Source organism: Metopolophium dirhodum, chromosome 1, assembly GCF_019925205.1.
Source record: "Metopolophium dirhodum isolate CAU chromosome 1, ASM1992520v1, whole genome shotgun sequence".
NCBI classification, from domain to species: Eukaryota; Metazoa; Arthropoda; class Insecta; order Hemiptera; family Aphididae; genus Metopolophium; species Metopolophium dirhodum.
The window spans coordinates 131,909,522-131,933,625 of record NC_083560.1 but is presented as its reverse complement, the minus strand read 5'-3'; the positions used below and the strand labels follow the sequence as shown (position 1 = coordinate 131,933,625).

At 28.2% G+C, this 24,104-nt stretch overlaps 2 pseudogenes; both read right to left on the bottom strand.

The window, feature by feature from the left end:
• Nucleotides 1-4,609: 4,609 nt before the first annotated feature.
• LOC132953823 (uncharacterized) lies at nt 4,610-22,707 on the bottom strand (annotated as a pseudogene).
• Nucleotides 18,827-21,571, bottom strand: LOC132936620 (uncharacterized; annotated as a pseudogene).
• Nucleotides 22,708-24,104: the final 1,397 nt, after the last annotated feature.

The window sequence follows — 24,104 nt, the reverse complement described above, 5'->3', positions numbered from 1 at the left end:
GTGAATTATACTCAACCGAAAATGTGAATACTTCGTCAAAGAAAACATATGAGTATCTTATAATTACACCAAATAATATGATATAAAATGTTATAAACCTAAAATTAACAAAAAACGTGAAAATTGATTCAATTTGTAATGTAAATTAATTTATAAAACATTTGAAAGTTTCTATAAATAGGTACTCTTTTAAAGTATTTTAATAGGTAATTAAATACTTTTTTTACTGAATATATTAAAATACGTATCACTGGAGTACTCGACGCCTACTACACAGCAGAGCAATAACCTACTTTCTCTTTCGAAAACTACTGAAATTTTTACTTTTGACCCCCCAAAGTACCAACTAGATTCACTTTCCTATCAGAAAAGTTACTGTTGAAGAAAATCCAAGCACTTTTACTGTCCTAAAAGGTGATGATAGACACAAAAATAAAAAAAAATTTAAAAAATTTAAAAAAACACACATCATTGTAAAATCAATACATTCATCGCTTCGCTCAGAATCTAAAATGTATAGCTTCTTTTAAAATTTAGTAACTAATATGAAGAGCTATCAAAATAAACTTCTATACGATATTATTGATAATATTTACAAAATATCAATTATGTATTTCTGACGCAGCGGTTTATTTATACAGTTAATTTATATAAGTTAAAACTATTTTATTTTATTACTAAATGTCTAAATAACAATGTGTTATGTTTAAAATTTTAAAATTAAAAAAATTTAGTATAAACATGTACCTGTGTTTTTTATTTTATTGTACGTTACATTAAAAAGGAACGACGGAAGCAATTAGTTCCTTTCTTCAAGACAGGAACGATAAAGGATTTAATTCCTTGTTTAAAGGAACTTTCCAAGCATTGTTCTAACTTTTATCTGATCCTGATGCATGGCGTAACTATGTCTAAAAACCTTTTTCTGGGGGGAGGTGGATAGATAAATCATTTGACATATAAAGGCGTGGTTGTATACCCTACGGCCCACCATAAGTTAATTTTAGGTTTGGTTGGAATTTTTTTTTTCGAGAGAGGATTAACCCTCCCCCCACAATATACGTTTATGTGCTGAGCGTATACCTACCCTAGAAAAAAATTACCAATACATCACTGAGTGTAACGGTGGTTAACCTCACACACTCTTTATTTTTTTAAGTGTGTATTTTTTATGTATTTTTCTTTTGTGTATGTGTATCACAATAAGTAGTTGAAATAATTATTTTATTTTATTAAAAATATAGTTATGTTACCTATAACTTTAAATAAGTATTGTACATCCTTCTTTTGCATAAATGTTATTTTTAATTTAAACCTATGCAATTGGCTATATTATACTGAATAACATTTACTTCGACAAGGTTTGGTTTATTTTTAGTATACTTTATTTATACGGTCCACAGTCCATACAGTATTTTGCATGAGGTAAAAAAAAAATAAGTTTTGTAATATAATCAATAATTAAAAAAAAAAGAGTAGGTCAGCGCTGGTCAGTCCTCGGACAGGGTAGTGTATTATTACAATATTAGTTGAATGCAATGATTGCATTTGATAAAAAACGAATTTTAGCGGACGAAAGAAAATGTTAAAGTCATAAATATGTATTAATAAGTAACCATTAAATGTATATAATATACCTAGTGGGAATTAGATCATTTTTTATTTTATTCGTTCCTATGGTGATAAAGAAAGCGTTAGAAATTAATATCTCGTTTTTAGCGGTTTTTCATAATTTTTTGGTGGTTTTTCTCGTGGAGTTAAATAACTATTGATAAAATCGAATTACCTCTATAAAGTGCTAGCTTGATTCAATTTTCTTAAAGATAAGATACTATATGTGGAAATCGAAGCACTCCTCATTGTTTAAAAAATAATAATAAAAAAAAAAAAAAAACTTTATTGTAAAACCAATAGCTTCCTCTCATCGCTCAGAATCTAAAATATTTAAATATGTAATAAATTTGCTTTATAGTTTATGAAAATCACAGATTTTAAAATAATTTATTTTCTAGAATGGTCCTAGTGGAAATACTAACTATAAATAATAAACACACTCATAGTTTAGATACTGTTGAAACTTTAACTTTTGAAAGATTTATACCAGGAGACTTAAAATTAAAAAATACATTTTTTGAGTACTTTAGTTCCAATATGGGAATTTCTGAAGCTCTTAAGTATCATGAGGATATTTTCGAGTTAAAAGATAATTTTTTATTGAAAGACTTAGCATTGGCTCAGTATTGGCATGATGAATGTAGAATTAAGAACTTGGATCCACGTTCTGGAATTGGAACGATTGAAGTAGGTTAAAAGGGTGACTATTGTCAATACCTATGCAATAATATATTTATATAATTCATTGTGTTATTCTATTTTACATTATTCTTTCTTAGAAATTAAATGAAAAATTGAATGCATATTCAGAAAATGTAATTGTCAAATTTGTTGAAGATCTATTTGCTCTTCTTATTGTAACTTCTCTTATGCAAAGAGCTCATGAATTAAAATCTTCAAGTGGTATAGTATTTGTTGATAGCACTAGCGCATGTGATGCTGAAAACCATTCAATATTTTTTATATTAACTCCATGTGCAGCAGTAGCGGTACCATTAGAAATTATCTAAGAATCTAACAGGAGTATAATAGTTCAAATTAGCTAATATAAAAAATGTACAAAAGATGTAATCTTCATTCAATTATGCCCCCTCTCTTATCTAAGTGAAAATGTAATAATATTTTATTATAGATAAATACTCAATTATGTACAGTCGAAAAATAAAACTTTCTTTCTCTTTGGAATCATAGCTTCCGTTTATTTTGCAAATGTGGGTACACTCATAACCGCCCTTCTATGATTGGTTCATTTGAATTCACGCTTTTTTCTTATCACTTAATTCACTCTCATATCATACTAAATCATCATATCAAATATTATACAGGTTTTTTTTTAAATTAATTAAAGTAATAATACTAATATAACAATAAACTAAAAAAATTGGAAAGTTTAATGAGTAACTGGACTATTAGTAATAAGATCAAGAAGGTGAAAAATTTTCAGTCAGTTAATTCTTGTTAATTAATTGATACTTAAAGTCTGAAGCATAGCATGCTATGTATTGTAAACAAACTAAAATATTGTAATTTAAATATATTAAATAATTTGTATTAATTTTTTACATTTCTATATTATATTACACACTACTACCTAATTCTCAGGAACAAATTATAACTTGCAATCACACTTGGACTTAACAAAATAATAATTTAAACTCTTAAAATACATAAATAGTGTAGTTACTATAATTTTCTTATAAAATACTGTACATTAAAGTAATTATACAAATATTAGTAAAATATAATATAACTTTATAATATTCCTCCTTAATTTAACTATAGGTATTATTATTATTATTAAATTATATTCTAAATCTGAACAAAGTTCGGTAATGTTGTAAATATTAAATACTATTAATATTTGTTTAATGAGGGCAAATATTGTAAATATCAGGAATTCTTCTGAATATGATCCTGTAGAACAGGGGTCGGCAACCTTTTTACCTACATCTCCCGTTGTAGTTCCCTTCAAACTACATAATTCAGCTAATTCTTTAGAAATATTAAAATTAAAATCAATTCCTCGAATAAATATTAATAACTGAGCAGTATCACAAACATCAGTCCTTTCGTCAGTTGTGATAGAAAAACAATCAAATTTAAAATTAACTTTTTCTTTCAGTTTGAACATTAAATTTGTTCCTAACTCTTCGGTACCTACGTCTAACACAGGTCCTAGCTGAGAGACTGATGTCTTCAAATTGTTTTTTTTTTCTCAGGGCATATTTAATTTACAACGGCTAACATACATTTTTTTATAAACTCAGAGTCGTTGGATGGACGATTACACTTGGCTATCATTTCAGCAACTACGAAACTAGCTCGTACTCCTGATTCGTTTTGATTATGTTGTAATTTAAGACTATATTTTTGTTGATTATTTAATGAACTTTTAAAAGTGTTTATTTTAATCTGTCTAATATCACCAGTGAGAGTGTTAAATTGTAATTTATGCTCTGTTTCATAGTGACGTTTAACATTATACTCTTTTACAGATAAAATGGTTTTTTTGCAAATTAAACATAACAGTTTACCTTTATTTTCGATAAAAAAAATATAAATCCGTCCATGATTCGTTGAATGTACAATGTTCATCACTAATTTTACGTTTTTTTGACATTGAATTGATAGGTTATTATAAAACAGTTGAAATTTAAACTTCACGTTGGAATGTTTCGTAACGAACTGCACTAAGGCCATAACCAAATACGTATTTGTCATATTCGACGATATATACATTATATACGATTAGATTACGTTCTCGATCATAGCTTATCTCGCATTATTATACAATAATCATGATTAAATATTATTTATATATTTTATAACAATTTAAGCTACAAAATTAAAATTTTAAACACCATAAATTATATTTGGAGGGCCGCAGCAAAAAGTTCCGAGGGCCGCATGCGGTTGCCGGGTTGCCGGTGCCTGGCTGTAGAACAATAGTATACTAAAAAAAAAAAATTAGTACATGATTTTATAATTTGTTTTACTAGTGAGATTTGGTATTAATTATATTCAAATTTGAACATTGTGTTAAATTTTGAATACGCTTAGGGTTTTTGATTTTTTTTTTATTATTTGTATGTCTCCCGGCTGCAGAATAAGTTACTGCAAGAGGTCTTCCTGCATTAAGGATGATTCACACTAGTCAGACACGTTCCGACAGACACCGTACCGTACCGTTCCGAAAAATATTTTAATATTTGTTTAAATATAAACTATTCACATTTTAACGATTCCGTTCCGTTCATACACGTATCGAACCGACAGGGTTCGTCAGACATTAGTCCGCTTTAGACGTAAGCGATTTCGAGCGCGCTTGGAACGGACGCGCCAAGAGCGCGTGATAAAACTTTGCGTTTAAAAATGAAATTGTGTGCAGACTTAGCATTTGTCCAAACCTGTACAGAATTATCGTCTGTACCAAGACCGTGGTGTTATCTTTAAACACACATGCTTGAATGCGCGCAATAAATCTGCACGTTTTTGATTTTCGTTTTATCGATTTATAGATGTTTATAATTATAATAATAATATATTATATATATTATATATAATATAATATAATATTTATTTATTTATTAATATGGACTTAAATAAGTCCAATTCACAATATATTTGTAAAGATAACAATAATATAATATAATTTAAAATAAAAGATAAAAAGATTTAGGTATATAGAATTATAGTAAAAAATAATAATAATGAAAAATATACACTGCGTGTAAATTATTATGATGAACAATTTAATTTCTGTCGTCTATACCCCATCACTGTTTTCATATAAAACAACTCGTATTAATATTTTCAAAATTAGTTTGGTCATAATACTTCATGTACATACTGTACAGACTTGTCGCTTGCCTGTACAGACTTGTCGAAGCTTGTACCTACCAAGATCGAACACACATACGGGCGTAGGGTACTCAGTGAGATCCTATTGTAAAAGGTGACGTTGTGAGATCTATGATTTTAATAACGTATTTTTGAACTGGACCAAAACATAAGGTTTTCAAAATATATTTGGGTATAACATACTTTTTATATACACCAACATACACGTGTTTTAAATTATATTGATGTAGACGTTGTGAGGTCTTATGTGTGTTAAGTTTGATACTGATCTACTCCACTATACGAGATCCTTTTTTGTATATTATTTTAAAGCATCAACACAACGAGATCCATGCGACGTTGCCATCCTCCCATAGTCCCATTACATTCTACACGAACTCAAACATAACTAAGACTAACAAACTGCTATTCTCTGTTTAGACATTTCTCCGTGACCGTTGCGATTTAGTACTAGTGCGATTTGCCAATTTAGCTTATTCTTTGATTATGATGTTTATGTTTTAATCGTAGCCAGCAATTAGAGGCACGTTGCTACCTACCAGTAGACTGTAGTAATGCAGAATATTATAATACCTATGCCAAATGCCAATGTCAATCTACCTTTTTTGACCTTCCGTGATTTTTAGTGTTATAGTAGGCAGTTTGAATTTGATTAAATAGTTTTTAATAAATACGATGTCTAGGGTTTTTATAAAAGAAAACTTTAAACAAAATGTTAGTTTATTGAATACTAATCAATATAACTCATTATTAGTTATAATGTGAGAAAAGTTGTAAAAGCCGTAAAAGCATATTATTTTTGATTACCCAAAATACATAATTTATTTTATGAAAATTTATCAGCCACCTCACATTTTTTTTTCAATGTCATAGTCTATAATAGTTTAATATTGACAAAAACAATATTAGGTATATTACACACATATTTAGGTGTAATTATATGTTTTGGGGTCTGGACATTGATTGAATAGAACTTAAATTTATTATGGTGCAATAATTGATTGTTAAAATATTAATTAATAGAGTTTGTAAAAAAATGTTATTTTACCAATTATACAGTTGGTGAATCAAAGTAATTGTTTTTAATAGCAAATGGCCCACTTTTTCAAAAATGTCTGTGGGCACCTCTTTCATATACAATATTATTAGGTATAAAAGTACAATTTTACTAAATTTCATTGATCCCTTTAATGAATGATAATTATATTTTACTATAAAAAAACAAGGTAAAATTATAACTTTAGTTAGTTGCTCTTATATAAATTATAAATAAATGTTTTGATCTTTTGCCAACTCTTTCCTGTGAACAATAAAAAAATATTTTTAAATATCTTAAATTTAATTAAGGTTTAATTTTTGTATTTGTAACAATAAATTACCTGTCATAGCTATTTTGTTATTCCTAATGAAATCTTCGCATTCTCCCTTCTTTGGAGGTTTCTTTAAGAGTATATGTTTTTTAAAATACTTAATTGTAATAGCTTTCTGCTCTTCTGTCCAAGGAATGCGGTCAAATTTTTTTTTCGGTTTGGAACTATTTTTTACTTCAGTTTTAGTTTTATTTGTTTGTAGTTTACACTTATTGGTAGAAACACGTCTTGGTGGTGTGGAGCTTATTGGTCCACAATGTGTTTGTTTTTTTAGTTCTTGTTCTTTTATTATTTCATCATCCAATTCTGGATCGCTTAAATCAGAATTGTTCTCGCTTTCTTCAGACACAAGTCCATCAATATTTATATTGATATCATCCAAGTTTTTACCTTTATATTCATTTGCGTCTCCTTTTTCCATCATCAGCAAAAATTTGCTTACTTTAGCCACTTGGTATATGTTTTCGGGTAGACGATAAAATGTTTTATGGATTTCTTTTGAATGGCCCATAAAATTTGCAAGTTGCTCAACATCCCCTTCATTAAAACTTAGAAGCTGGGCAACTGTAGCAATTTGTTTTCTTAATTTAGTCGATGTTAAGGATGCTGGATTTTTTGCTCCACTTTCAATAGCCATTCTTCGCATAATATCTGATGCTCTTAAACAGCTACCATGTGTATTAGGAACTGCAAACAAATATTCATTTTCTTTTGAACAAAATTCTTCACGAAGTGATAAAAGTATCGACAGGGACTTTTGAAGTTTTGGGGTAAATAAAATTGGAACTCCTCGTCCTCTTTTACCTCTGATAACAAGCCTTTTGAATTTATTAGCTAGCTCCCGTTCTACTTCCGATAAAGACAACAGCATTTCTTCTTGGGGTGCTTCTGGAGAACTATTTAAATATGTTTCAAGAAAAATACGTTGAACTTCACCAGCACGCTTGCGATTTAACAAAATTAACTGTGCAAGTACAGAATCTTGAAGCGCTTTGTATGAAACTACATTTGTTGGATCTGCTTTTAATGCATCTAAAGATTTTTGTTGTACTAGTAATAAGTAGTCACGAAAAATTTTAATGTCCAAAGTTAAAGGCAAGAAAGGCTGGTTTATTCCATTTTCTTTGATATATTTCTTTAGAAGCATTTGTAAACAGTTCAAAAGACCATTGTTTTGTTATCAATTTTTCCGTGGTTTTTACTTTTAAAATGGATTTTTCAATGTCTTCATTAATTTTAAGTATTGGTGATTTCTTTAAGATCATATATTCTGCAATGTCACAGCATTGTTTTAATGATGTACCAATTTTTAAAACCAAAGATGGTGCTTCAAATTTGTCGGTCTCCGCATTATAGCCTGAAATAGTTTTTGTACTCTTGATAATGTCATCAAAAAGTTCTGGTACTAAACAGTCTAGTAATGTTAGACACTTTGTCTTCGTATTCTGCATAGCCATTAAAAGTCTACCAAGTTCACGCATTTTATTAGAGACAACTGTTACAAGATGTTTTTCCTTATGACATTTAAGATACCTCGTTCCAAATGCTCGAATCAATGGATCAGCCTTTACGATCATGGATATTTCATCTGGAGCCATTCTTGGAAAAACATCTTGAACCAACTTTGTATCGTCATCAGTGAAGGCTAAAAGTAGAGATTGCGCATTAGCTTGGATATTTTGTCGTACATTACCTAATTCCTCTTTCTTTAGGGTACATATTTTATGTGACGACGCAAGTAATTTTTTTTGAATAAACCAAAACAAAATTTGCATGGCAAATAATCAATGGCTTTAGGTTGTTCAACAAATTGATTTGGTCTTCTGACTGGTTTTAACTTTGTTGTGCCATTTATATTGTTAAAAAAGTTTCCTCTTTTACGGAGTTGATCAATATGCAGTTTTCTTTCTTGAGAACCCTTTTTATATGATAACAATTTTGCAACTTCTATTTCTTCACTATGTTTTCTATTTAAATGACGAACAAAGTTGGTAACTGATTCTTCACAAAAAATGCAAACATCTTTTTTATCCCAAATGCGCTTATTTGATAGTGCTGTTTTTCTTGAAGTATCAACAACTGCTGAAAGATTATAGATTTTTTCTTTAACTACATTTTGATGATTTTGAATGGCGTTTGAAGTTGTTGGATGTTGGTTTTCATGAGCATTATTGGTTATGGCTGCTATAGGTTGATCTTTCTGGGCATCATCACATGGAAATTCTGTATTTGAATCAATATGTTCATCATTAAATCCAATTATTGGTGATTTCGAAGTATCATTTGAAGAAAATGATTCATTGACTTGTTTATTGTAAGGATTATATGATGAGCCTGAATCATATTCTGATTGAATTGAACTATCTGAATCATACAAAGATTTAGGGTTTTCAAAAATATTTGTTCTTCTCAAGCCTGGGTATCTTTTATTTTCATCATGAGGTGATAATTTTCTCTCTGATAAAGAAAAAAAAACAAATTATATTTTATCATAGAACAATTGTTAAAACCTAGCTGTAGTGTAAACTGCATATTATTTATTTAAGGCAACAATAAATATAAATTATAATATATAAATTATACATATTCAGATATTCTGTAATCAATCCCAACAACCACAAAAGGCATTTCAAGTATTAATGAAATAAACAAATATAGCATATGAATAATAAATATATTTAATACTTAATATAATATTGAAATAAATAATAAATATTATTTTTATAAAAAAATATTGAGTAATAACTATTAAGTACTATTTACTTAGGAGATAATTGTGTTAAATAATTTATGAAGAATAATATCTATAGCTATTATGAAAATATAATTACCATTTATTAACAGCATTTTATTTGTTGAGTCGGATACATTCTTCAAAACAAAATTGATTAAACCATCAGAATTAATTGTACTAAACTGACAGTCAATAAAATCACCATTTATTTTTTCTGTTTCTAAGTTACGTTGAGTATATTCGCCAACAGAATTACCAATTTCAACATCTAAAAAAAATATTTTGATCAAATATAATTGTATTTAATTTTAGTTTAACCTAACCATCTGTTAATACGTCAATTTTGTTGTTCAACGGCAAATCTTCTGTAAATTATTTTTATAAAAAAATATTGAGTAATAACTATTAAGTACTATTTACTTAGGACATAATTGTGTTAAATAATTTATGAAGAATAATATCTATAGTTATTATGAAAATATAATTACCATTTATTAACAGCATTTTATTTGTTGAGTCGGATACATTCTTCAAAACAAAATTGATTAAACCATCAGAATTAATTGTACTAAACTGACAGTCAATAAAATCACCATTTATTTTTTCTGTTTCTAAGTTACGTTGAGTATATTCGCCAACAGAATTACCAATTTCAACATCTAAAAAAAATATTTTGATCAAATATAATTGTATTTAATTTTAGTTTAACCTAACCATCTGTTAATACGTCAATTTTGTTGTTCAACGGCAAATCTTCTGTAAATTCGAAAACTTCAGCAACAGTTTTGTTAACTATAAAACAAATTGAACCATGAACAATAATTAAATTAAACATGAAAATATATTTACCATCAAACAATATTTCATCAGTTGAGTCTGGTACATTCAATACAAAATTCTCTAAATTGTCATCAATAGTTGTACTAATTTTTTCTGTTTTTGAATCAAATGAAGGATTGGACTTACATGCACTGACAGCTAAACCAGTTTCACTATCTAAAAAACACCATTAAAATTGAAAAATATTTCAATAACACAAAATTGAATTTACTTTATATTTATAAATTATAAATACCATTTGCGAATACTTCATTTCTTGTAATATTTTTGTTATTCAATGAAAAATTCTCTGTATATTCAGCAATATTAGTTACAGTTTCATTATCTATAGAAAAAAATTCAATACATATTATATAAAATTACTATAGATACTATGACCAAAATTTAACTTCATTAAGTGTGGTAATAAAAATATGAAATATTTCTTGGTTTATTTTTCTTTCCAACCATATAACATTTTTTTTAAACTTATTTACAATTTTAACTACCTTCCTATGAATTTTCAATAAATTGTAAGACATATTACTACTTTTTTAATCAGTTGATTATTTTTTCTAAAATAACATAAATAATTTTTACAAAATAAAATATAAATAATTACCATCAGCAAATACTTCATTAATTGTAGATTTAACATTTGGTTCATTATTTAAAAGTCAATTAACAACTGCTTCATTATCTATAGGATTAAATTTAAAATTATAATAGATTAGATAGGTATCAAATAATAATTCAAATATTATACTAAATTATCCAAGGTGGAACAAGTAAAAAAGTATGTTTACAGTCAACTCTTTAAGTTAATATAGATTATGATTAAGTTTAATTTTTTTCAAGTTTCTATACTACATAGCAGGTTTTGAGTTTACTTTGTGACTGAGTAGATAACAGTAATATATGACGTGTAAATTGTAAATCATTGTAGGTATATGAAAATGATTCTGAGCAATAACGGTATGTTAGAATTTTTTTTAATACAGTTCATAATAGTTATAGTAATTGATGTATAAAATTAGTGTAAATATTTTTAAAATTTAAAATAATAATGTGAGTAGCGGAAGTAGCAAAAAAATTCAAGATCTTACGATTAAGATTTTTTAATTTTTATATTATTTTATATTAAAGGTAGGTACAGAAATTAAATGTATACTTCACGATATTAATGACTGTACACATTTTTTTCTTAAGTTCCGACAATAGGAACGAATGAGGAATGTTTAAGTTAATTTTAAATTTTAAATCTTAAATATTAAAATTAAAAATGCTAATTATTTTTAATTAAACAATTTTAAATTTGTTGTAATTTGGTCAACAATTAAACTTTCAATACTTTAAGGAAAAATTGTAACTGTATTTTTGATACTTCTTAATTGTTGTAAAGGCAGTTTATGGTGAATCTTGTATAAAAGTAATCTAAATATTAGGATTTTAGTCCAATAAAATGCTACCACAATTAAAGCAAAGACCTTCCTGTGAATAAAACCAAACACACAAATCATATTAAAAGGCAATATTCTTGTGATAGGTACTAACTTCTTTATATTTATCTCTTATCATTCTGTTTAGAACCTAAAAGTAACTTGCTAGTTTAAAGCTGTTACCTACATACATTTTTGTAATAAAAAAAAATACTAATTATAATAAATATATTGATTTCAAACTTAAATTTATAAATATCTGTTATAAAATATTTATTTATGATTATTTTTTCTTTTAAATACATCATACATTTATTATATAATATAATATAATAGGTACCGAGTGAATTTAATTTAATGTTTAAATTGCCATTACCAAAAATTATATACACTAGTATCTAGTCTAGTTTTTAGCAGGCGGTCGCGGTACACAAAATTAAAGAGTTCCTAGTTCATATCTCTAGAGATTTAAAATTTTGTAATGTACTATGTACCTACAATCTACATAATTATTGTACCTTCTTATAAATTCCACGATTGCAATTAATATACCTACACTTAAAAAAATAGAAAACATTAAGGGCCATGATCTAAAAATACACATCAAACGAAATATACCTACAGCATAATGATAAAATTAAAATATAGGATACCATAAACTAAATCAATATTCAGGAATTATGGAAAATTGGACCATAAATTACGTACGTTAGGAGATCCTCATTGTTTGGAACTCGCAAAAGCATATGTATTTATAATTTGGATCTCTCAACAGACATTAAATAATATACACAAAATAGTTTACAAATACGGGATCTCATATAGTCACTGAAGTACGTTTTGGGTAAATAATGATAAAGACCACACTGCAGCGGTGGCGGTAAAATTCTATTGTCTTGACTGGCCGCCTAGGTGGCGGCAAGTTGTGTCCGGTTGTGCACATTGCACTATACCACATTACCACACCGTCCACACCGTTACAGAGTGTGGCCGTTTAATAGACCTTAAATGTAAATTGTATTGTTTTATACACATGGTAGGTTACGAAATCTCCATAGTTTGGAGTTCAATAATGTAAATGTTTAAGCAAATGCAATTCACGGATATAAAGATGTCTAAACTCATATTAAATAAAATAAAAATGTTATATATCCGATCAACTAGAGTAGGTATATTAAGTTAAACGGGTGATGTTTAAAATGTAGATACACCTACCTGTTTTAATATCCGTAACTTTGGCCTTTTTTTTTGGTTTTTTGATACATGAAATCTTGACTGTAAAATAAAAATTAATGTTTATTAGAGCCATAAATATTTGACGAAAATTTTGCCGGTTTTATTATGAAATTTACTTACCATTTATTTTTTTTCTGGATCTCAATACACATGGTTTCGGGTTATTAGCTTTAGCTAATGCTAACAACTTTTTAGTTCTTGATGTCATTATAGTTAGATGATATAATAAAACATCAATATATTATAATATCTCAAACACGAACGGTAATAATGGAGTATAAAATATACGTATAGAAATAACATTAAAGCACAATAGATCTCGTACCGACTTCAAAACGTACACTAAACGTTATGAGACAAAGCAAAATAAAACAAGGGACGCTCCTCGTGGACTTATCGTTAATACATGTATAATATTGTTATTGACGATTACTATTGGTCATTGGATATAGTTTTAGGAAATTCCAAATTCTATATATCTATAATATCAAGCATTATATTTATTCTGATTACAGAGATAATAGTTATTTTTATTTACATTTTATATTTTACTCTGTTATATATATATATATATATATATATATATATATATATATATATATATATTATATACATATTATACATATAATCATGTGCGATAAGCTAACAATAGACTATCGCATATTGCAGTCTGCGGAATCCTACGACTAGTACGATATTGCGAGTTCCATAATCTTTAATATCTTTATCATAATATTATTGGTCATCATGGATTAGTATTAGCTAAATGTTAATGATATACGTCGGATCTCTTAACGACTTCATAATACTAAGTCTTGTATGTTGTTTACAATAAGCATGGACTATGTCACATAGTATTCTTAATATATTCTAGTATATTCTAGTCTATGTAAATTCTTACTTTTCTTTCATCATACAATATACTTACAATATTATACATGAGTACATGACCATGTTTTAAGATTTAGGCTCTTTGGTTAATCGTTCGAAATAAAAATGAATTAGTATAATAATATTATAGGATACTTTTCTGTTATACGAGACTACCTTGTTTCTTGACATCACAATTCACAATCCTGTTAAATAAGACTACCAAAATGGTACTTTCCTGTTATACGAGCCTAAGTACTGGACAGTCTTGACACACCAAAATAACTCACGGATTCCTCATGTCAAAACATGAATCTCTCACTGTGAAGCTTGCAATACAAAGATCACAATGAAACACATCATACAGAATGTCATATGTAGCAACAGGAGCAAACAAATTTCAATTTGACCGAAACGTTCTATGAATTTATTGGACCAAACCCGGATCAAGACAGAAAAATCATAACTTTTTTAAATCTAACAAAGCTTAAAAATAAAATATAATTGTAATTTTCAAGTTAATGTAACAATTGTAACATATAACGTAAAAGTTAAAAAAATGAAAAATTGTAAATAATAATTAAAATTTGGAACTAATGGCCCTTGCTGCCGACTGCCGAGTTGTATCCAAAAACCAAAACTTAATTAGTCAATTACATAACTTAATTATAATGTATACAATTTAAAAAATAATATAGTCGAGAAGTAACTATACGCTATTTTAACAAAACAACCATTTTTAGTTGGATAGTAGGTACCGTCAGTATTTAGGTAGGTAGGTATTTAAATTACGTATTAAAAAAAATAATACAACAAGGAAATTATAAGCCACATACTATACTTATAATAAACAAGTTTAATTAATATTTATACGCATACTTATCATAGAGAACAATTTATTTCGTTATGAGATCCACAGTTTTTGCAATCGAGTACGTATCGGTTAGTATAATAATAATTTAATAATTATAAATAATATATTAAAACTATCGGATCTCTTAAAATGCAGATATAACTCCAGCACACACAAAATGCGACGTTGCCGCTGACAATGAGTATCTTGGATCTCATAAAAGGCTAACAAATATGGCGAAGAACATACATTAATTTAAATTTCTGCCACCCGCAGATACAACCACACACACACACTACTTATGTAAAGATCGTAACGAGATCCGGTCAATTTCCGACTAACTATGATCGTTATGGGCAAAAACACAATTTTCAATTAAAAACGTTGAGAGTTCCACTGTTTTGGATCTCACAACGAAAACGGATCTCGTGACGCTGCTCTGTTTCCATATGTTGGATCTCGGAACATACTAAGCGTACGACCACACACACTAGCTTGAACGCGCGTGTTTAACTAGCACTCACTTTCATTTCGTATGTTGTCGATTTTTGTTTCAACTAAAAGTTCTGTTAACGACTAGCCATATTTTAATATTCTAATTAATATTTTTATTAGAATATAAAACTATTAGTTTGTTACTAAAATATAAAATTATAAAATTTTGAATATGAGTAATACGCGATATTGGTCTAAAGAATTTACGACTACTTTTTTAGAAGTAGTTTTGAGGTCAAATAGTTGTTTTACGTAATTTCGTAAAAGTTTGGTAGGTCTACCCCCCATGATTGTTGTTCGGGACGGCTCTGGTTTTTTTTTTTATTTAAAAATAGAAAAATTAAAAAAGTGAACAAAAAGTTATTTCATTTGCAAACAAACCTTATAATTTTTTTATATACTCTGTATTTACATATGACAGGTTCTTTAAATTGATAATTTATTTAGGGATCAGTGTTGGAGCTTACAAATATAGATACAGCTAGTATTATAGATCAGACAACAACTTCGAAGTTTTTCTCTGCTCCTCAGCCAGCACAGACACTGTGTTCCACTAAAAAAAAACGCACCGTTGCAGATCGCCAAGTGGAATTTATGAAGGCGTGTACCCAGGCACTAAGTCAAAGTGCAGAAATAGATGAGTATGATGCGATTGGAATTAACGTAGCGGCGAAATTAAAAAAGATGAAAAATAAACAGAGTATTTATGCTGATCTTTTGATTAACAAGGTCTTATCTAAGGGATTATTGGGATCATTAACTCCAGAAACTGATGTTTATGAACCAGAAGGAACAAACATTCGAAATGATGAATTGTATTTCTCCAACTTGCAGCAAAACAATACACCTGAAACGATAGTCCCACATATAAATTATGATCTTCAAAGGCCTACACTTCCTTTAAACCACCATATTTTATCGATGCAATCTAATAATAGTTCAGCTCCAGTATATTCTCAATTGTCAAATGTTAGTGGCTCATCTTTAAACAGTTCTCCTCAAGAGTAACAATTCTATTATAATTATATTTTTATAATTTTATTACATTATTTACTTTTTTTATTATAACTTGTAAAACAGTATTTCAATTATTTTTTTTTAATTTGATATAAGTGACTCATTTTTAAATATTTTATTATTTTGTTCTTTAATAATTTGGACTATTTTTTATAATGATATCTTGTGGAAAGGTATTGCATTTTTTTTTAAATACAACTAAGTTGAGTTGAACAAGTTTTTTATTTTAAATTGTTATTAAAATATATTTTGTTTTACCTTCATATATTCTGCTCTTAGACTTTCGTAAATTGCTAGACATGTCTCTGAAATAATGTGTGATAGACTAGGAGCAGATATTCTCATACTGAACTTCAGATCTTCGTAAGATCTCCCCGTTGCCAAAAATCGCAGTGTTGCTACCAAACGTTCTTCTGGACTAATAGACTCACGCATAATTGTGTCTTTCTTTTTTATCATAGGGCCCACTATCTTCAACAGGAAATCAAAATCTTCACCGTCCATTCTTAGGTAGTTTTTAAAATCGTCCGGATCATTTTGGCGGAGCTCACGTAATAAAACAATATCACTAGATTTTTTTCGGTTTAGTTTCCAAGTCTTAACCCACTTGGAACGTTTTTTTTTATTCAATGAATTTAAATATGAAACTACACCCATAGACGCAATGGCAATTTTTTTTTGCTTTACTTTTAACATTGTGATTAAGTACAATTTTATTAAAATAAGTGAATGTATAAAAAAAAAAATTTTAAAAACGGGTATTTATTTTTATATAATATATTATATTAATTAACATATATTTTAAATAATTTTTTATTTGAAAATACTTCACTAAAGAACACCGAAATCAAAACTCAACGACACAACTAGGACTAAAAGAAAATCACATGGTTTGGTAAGATACTTCCCGCTAAAATTGTGTGAAATACACACACGCCACGCGCCGTTCTAAACACGCGCGAAAACGCTAAGTTTTGGCCTTTAAACGGACGCGCATGGTACGTATGTGCTAGAGTACAGGTAAAGCACACATGATTGGCGTATGCTAGTTGTTGGGAACACAGTTTTGGCGCGTCACACGCGAAGAACGTGATAAATAACGCGCTCCAGGCGCGTCCGTTCCAAGCGCGCTCGAAATCGCTTACGTCTAAAGGGGGCTATTCCGCGCGAGAATGTTTTGTCGGGACGGGTCGTGTCTGATCTGGTCTGAACGGGTCTGTATGATAAGTGTGAATGAACAACAGACATATTCTATCCGTCGGCTGTCATTCACTGGAAGATTATTCACATTCACTAAGTTTTTAACTTTGAAGTACATACTTATTGTACTTATACTTAAAACTTTTTATTGTTCTCAGTGTTTTCGCTTGTTTATATTTTTCATACGTGATGAACCTAGAGTTATTAATTGAACTCGTCAGAGATCAAGAATGCCTCTATGCATTGTCACACAAAAAATTTAGTGACCATGTGTACAAAGAATCCTGCTGGAAAAACATTTCAACTTCTTTAGGCATACCTGGTAATATTAGCTAAAATATATAAATTAAAAATTAAAATTGGAAACTTAAAATGCCCGTAAACAGCTGAAAACTATTATTAAAAGCATTATTAAATGTTTATATAAACATTCAGTGAAAATTACATGTACCTATCAACGGTATTTTTTTTTAGAGTTACACCAGTTATACCTAACAAAATTTTCAAAATATTTCGATGACACGTTTTGAGCTGGACTTTTTTTTTTAAATATCAATTAAATTTTATTCGTTGGGTCGAAAATCTTGACAATTTAATACAAGTTATTTACACATTGTTAAAAAATGTAATAACAATATTTGATATATTATATTATACTATGATGTGTCTATGTATTTTGTATATAATTGGTGATTATATTTTCAAGAAATATAAAAAAAAACATCGTACATATATAATAAATGATAAATGATTTTATTAATTTAACTAATTTGTATAAACACATTATAAACAATTAATAATATTAAGTTATTAAAAAGTATTTAAAAATAACATACACTTATTTAATTGATTAGTTCCAATGGATTTGACCAGCAGGTGAATTAAAAAATTGTTTGAATTTTTCTCTCACTTCGAATGCTACTTGTGGTGCGCTTCCTCCTTGATTTGAAATATTTGTAATATGTCTAGGTAGTTGTTCGGACACTGATGATGCAAATTGATTATCATTATCACTTTTTATAAAGTTATGTAAAATACAGGTAGTGAAAATTATCTTATCCGCATTTTCCGGTAATGATTTTAAGCGTCTTTGATATACACGAAATTTTTGTGACAGCTGACCAAATGCATCCTCTACAACTTTTCTCGCACGTGATAGTCGCTCGTTGAATATTTTTTTGGTTTCATCTCGGTGAATTTGTATGCCGGGGTATGGTCTTAAAATATAACTTTTTAAAGGAAAAGCCTCATCTCCTATCATTGCGTATGGTAAAACTTCATTTGTTCCTGGCAGAGCTCGGCCATCAGGTACATTAAATTATTTTTTTTCAAACGCTTTACCCATTTTTGAACTGGAAAAAATTCCACCATCACTACTTTTCCCATAAGCCCCAATATCCACCGCAATAAATTTATATTTCGCATCAACCAAAGCCATTAAAACGATCGAAAATGTTTTCTTGTAATTAAAATAAAGTGAACCACTATTTGGTGGAGCTTCAATGGCAACATGTTTACCATCCAATGCACCAATGCAATTGGGGAAGTTCCATATTTCCCAAAAGTCATTAGATATGGTTTTCCAATCATCTTCTTTCGGCATTGGCATACATTCTTCTTTTAAGTTAGATATAATAGCAGTACAAACTTCTAAAACAATTGATTGGACAGTTGAATGTCCCAAACGGTAGCTAAAAGAGATGGTTTGAAAAGAATCTCCAGTTGCCAAAAATCTATGAAAAAAACAATTATTTTAAAAACTTATATAAATAAATTCGACAAAATGTACTTTTATAACCAAACAAATAATGCAAATGCCTAAACTTTCAAACTCTGGTACTAAAACAGTTAAACTTAACTCATTTATATCTGCGTTAACTTAAAATCAACTTCTACTTTTTTAATATTACCAATTGAGTTAATTTTAAATTTTTGTTTTATCTAGAATATAGAAATAGAATAGTGGTTCGTCGATTTAAAATTCGTAGAATATTAGAAAATGTTGTTGGAAAAAAAAGAAGATATTTTCGTAATTATTTTTATAAATAACAACTAATATGTTTTATTTATTTATTTTTTTATTAATACGCCTCAACTACTAGGGTTATTTGTGTTTTAAAATATTGTTACAGTTTGTCAAATTTCATATGAATAGTTTATTAAAACAGAAAAAAAAATAATTATTAGGTACAATAAGATTAAGTAGAGATATAATAATGAGTAATATACTAATATTTTATATTAATTAAGTATGAACTAATAAAATAATAAATAATAATATAGAGATAGCATTGTAACAATGTGACATTTAATCGCCCGTACGACCATATTATATAAGATAATATATTATTACCTACTATAATACAAGTGATTTTCACTTATTTTAAAACATTTTCAATGAATTTTTTTTGTTATTAAGTTAACAAAAATTTGATAACTTAACTTTAAACTTAATTGATATATTAAAAAAATAAATTAACTTAACTTTTAATTTAATTGAACAAAAAAATTTTAACTTAACTTAAATGAGTTAAAAAAAAATCATTAACTTGCCCAGTCTTGACTAAAACAGTAAAATAGAAACATTTTAAACATTGTGTAAATTATATTTATATAGTGAATGATTGCAAGAAGACATGGAACAATTTGAGGGACGCATTTAGAATGGCAATGAAAAAATCACAACCGACATCTGGCCAATCAGCAAAGTATATAAAAAAGTGGAAGTATGAAGAAGAAATGTCTTTTTTACGGCCTCATATGAGAGAAAGGGATACCATAAGCTCCTTAAATCTTAGTGACGGAGAAAGTGAAGCAAATAACGACGAAAATGGAATAGTTGAGGTGGAAGAAGGTGATATCGACTTTGATATAAATTCGTCTATTACACATATTAATACTGAGTCTCCGACAACTTCGTCTTCTGCAGAAAATAAAATACGTAGTCAAAAACTATCTTTAGGAGAAAAAGAATTAACTAAGACAAATATACGTTAACGGAAACAGCCTACAGGATCAGCTTCTGCAACATTAATGGAGTATATTATCATAAAAACAAAAGAACAAAATAACGTAACGGAAACTCAGCAAGATGGTTTAGATCATTTTTTTTTAAGTATAGCTTCAACAGTAAAAAAATTCACGCCATATAATCAAAATTTAGCAAAAGCTAAAATATTTTCTATTGTCTCTGATTTGGAATTGAGTGAACTTAAACCTAGTCAAGAACAACCATATCAATCCGGAAATACACCATCGTCAGCATTCATACTACCACAATCAACCCAGTTTCCACAACCATACCTGCATCTACTTACACATGAAATATCTAACCCTGCTATTCAAAATATCCAATATGATTCAACAGCTTCATCATCATGTGGTAGCTATTTACATACATTTTCTCCTGAAGATAATTAAAACTAAAATTGATACAGTTAATTCTATTTAAATTTTTTAGTTTTTTCATAATTTAAAGAATATCTTCAAGAATTTATTTTTGTTTTATTTACACTGAATATAGTATTTGTTAAATTAAAAAATAAAATAAGGTGGTACCTAATTAATAATTTTTGAATTTTTAATTAAAGTTTATTATGTTGTTTTTTTTCGTTTCATTTGATATTTATATAGTATAGTAAATTTATTCCTATACTTTTTTGAAGATCATATCATAATATCTAATATTATTTATTGTAATATTTTGTTGATTTATTAATAAATTTAAAAATTTAGAATTCATTTTATCATTAAGTAAGTGTAATAATTTGTTACGAAATTCATACTTTCTTACCTTAAACAAACTGCAAGTTTTTCTCTTGGTGATATGGCTTTCCGAAAACACGTATTTTTTTCTAATTGTGTTTTTAATTTTCGATAAAAGTACATTAAATTGAATTTTTGTCATACGAAAATATTTAAAAAAATTTTCTTCGTGGTCAGTTAATTGTTTATACAAAGTTACGAATTCACCTTCAATGTGCCGTTTTAACAAAATATCATGAGCCCATATTCTTTGTTGTACATTCCTTTCTTCTTCTTCGTCTAGGGCAATAACAATCATTGCCAAATCGCTAGTAGTAAAATTTTTAAACATATTTCAAACTTAAAATATATCCTTAAAGAAAATGGAAAAACAGGGAAACTTGTGTAGGCACTTAATGATATTGTAGCGAAAATGTGAGTATGGTAACAATGACGGTCGTTACGTATATTCGATCGGTATGGTACAGTGTCTGTCGGTACGTGTCTGAACAGTATGAATTGACCATGCCTGTATCGGAACGGTACGGTACGGTGTCTGTCGGAATGTGTCTGACTAGTGTGAATCATCCTTTAATTCGATGTGTACCCTTGTAGTTTCCACGTCTCCTAGCTACTAAAGTCGGCTGAACAAGAATACGTCTGCCCCATTTAGAACTAAAGTAATAAATATAAAACAAATGAAGCAGCATAATACAATTACATATTTGTTAATATATTTATGATATAGTAGATATTAATTAACCATTTACCTAGAAGCACTATCAATAACAAAGTCTACAGCTTGAGTGGGAATCACTTTACTTTGTATATTTTTTGTTGAAATAGTCAAATATGTTATTGATGTTTCTGAAACATCTTTTTTTTAAAGCAAGTCAAAGATTATTTATAGTTTGAAAATTCTGTCCACTTTTTTAAAGTAAATTGTTCATTTAATAACTGCTGGCTTGGTACCTACATCGTTAGATGAAGTATCATGTGAGTGTAATTGTTGGTCGTTTGATGCACTAGTTCTTTTGATCACTTTCTGACACAACTGTTGTAGTTTGTTCAACTAAGGTATTTTTCTCCATCAGAGATGTTTGAGGAGTTGATAGTTCATAAACAAACTTATAATTTGGTTGCTGGATATCCGTTTTGTTCGTTATTTGGGGAATTCATAATAATATAGTTTATTGTATTTTGTTGAATTTAATTTTTTTAAATTTCGTTGTCTTTAATTTATTTTTATGATTCATAATTCTCAATGATAATCTTAAGGTTTGATTAATTTCAAAAAATTTTAAGTTTTGCATAATTCTATATTTCTAACCACTGTTTCGTTATTTTTAGATTCAATTTTCAAAAATATTTCTTCGGGTAATTCTTTTAAAATACAATTACATTTTTGTTTTTCTGAAATATTTGTATATACTCTATTACCTTCTGATAGTACATTTAATACGTAGTTTTATAAAGTTTCGTCTACTCTTTAGTTGGTGTATATACATTTTGTTTAAGCATTTCAAAGTCTTCAGAGTTGTATTGATTTATAAAATATATAAACTATATCCCAAGTCATAGTTTTTAGTTACCCATATTCGATAAAATAGTTGTTTTACTTGGTCCCGTTAATACAATGATAGCATAATCGATTTTTCACCTGGGCCCCATTTGTTAGTTTTGCAATACGTATCTACAAATGCATCAAAATATTCAACTACGTCTTCAGTAATTTTTCCAGAATATGTTTGAGCCTTATTGGGGCTTAGTGATGGTCTAAGCTATTTCGTAACGTAATCGATTCAATATTTTGAATATTTGTTCGGTGTCTAGTGGCAACCGGACCAACATGTATAATATAACCGTCCAATTTTGTGAAAAAGGATTTCCAATATGTCCATTACTATACGTACCTACCTATAGTAAGCAAGTATACACACGCAGCACAGAACGACATATTATAATACTATTACCTGTATATAGGTATAAGTAGGTATCTTTATTATATTTAAACCTCGAGACGCTTTTTGATGATATATTGTAATATTATACATTTTGTGTGTACATTATATATTGCACATGTCTATTCTTTGGGATAATATGCGTTTTGTCAATATGAAATTTGCCTAAAACTATTATACACACTACCTATAAGTACTCCATTCAGAAATAATAATGTCCATTCAACCGACGAAATCTGGTACCTACTTTATTATTCATATAAATATATAATAATATTTATAATTTAGGCGGTTTTTGTGTAGTAAATAATTTCTTTAGAAACGGTCGGATCGATTTCCATCATATGATACCTAACTGGCGATATGCTATCGCTGGTTGCACAGACGTCATGTCAGTTTCAATAAATCACGGGGCGTACAATAATAATCATGTATCTATGTGTATAACATTATATCGTAGGTAGCCTACAATCATTTTATTAATTGCCTTAATTCTGGAATATTGAGCAAACTTTTTTCGCAAGACAGACAAAAGTATTTCAACGCGCGAGTTTTTAAAGATAAACATTTTTGCTCACCAGCAGTGAGCCCAGAGCATTTATTATGAGCTTTAAAGTTACAGGAATCACATTTTATTGGAACATCCAGGTTAGCAATATTTAGATTGCAAACGAAACAAGCACAATACATAATTTTGTATTAATGTAATTGAAAATATAATGTCGATATAACTTATCACAAGATAACTGAAGTTATCAGTAATATTAAATTAGATTAGATTAGAGAGGAAAAATAAGCAGAACACAACTCACTCTACGACTGCACAACTGCAACTGATGATAATATTATGTAGGTAACTTTATTCACAACCACGGTTTAAAATAGAAAACC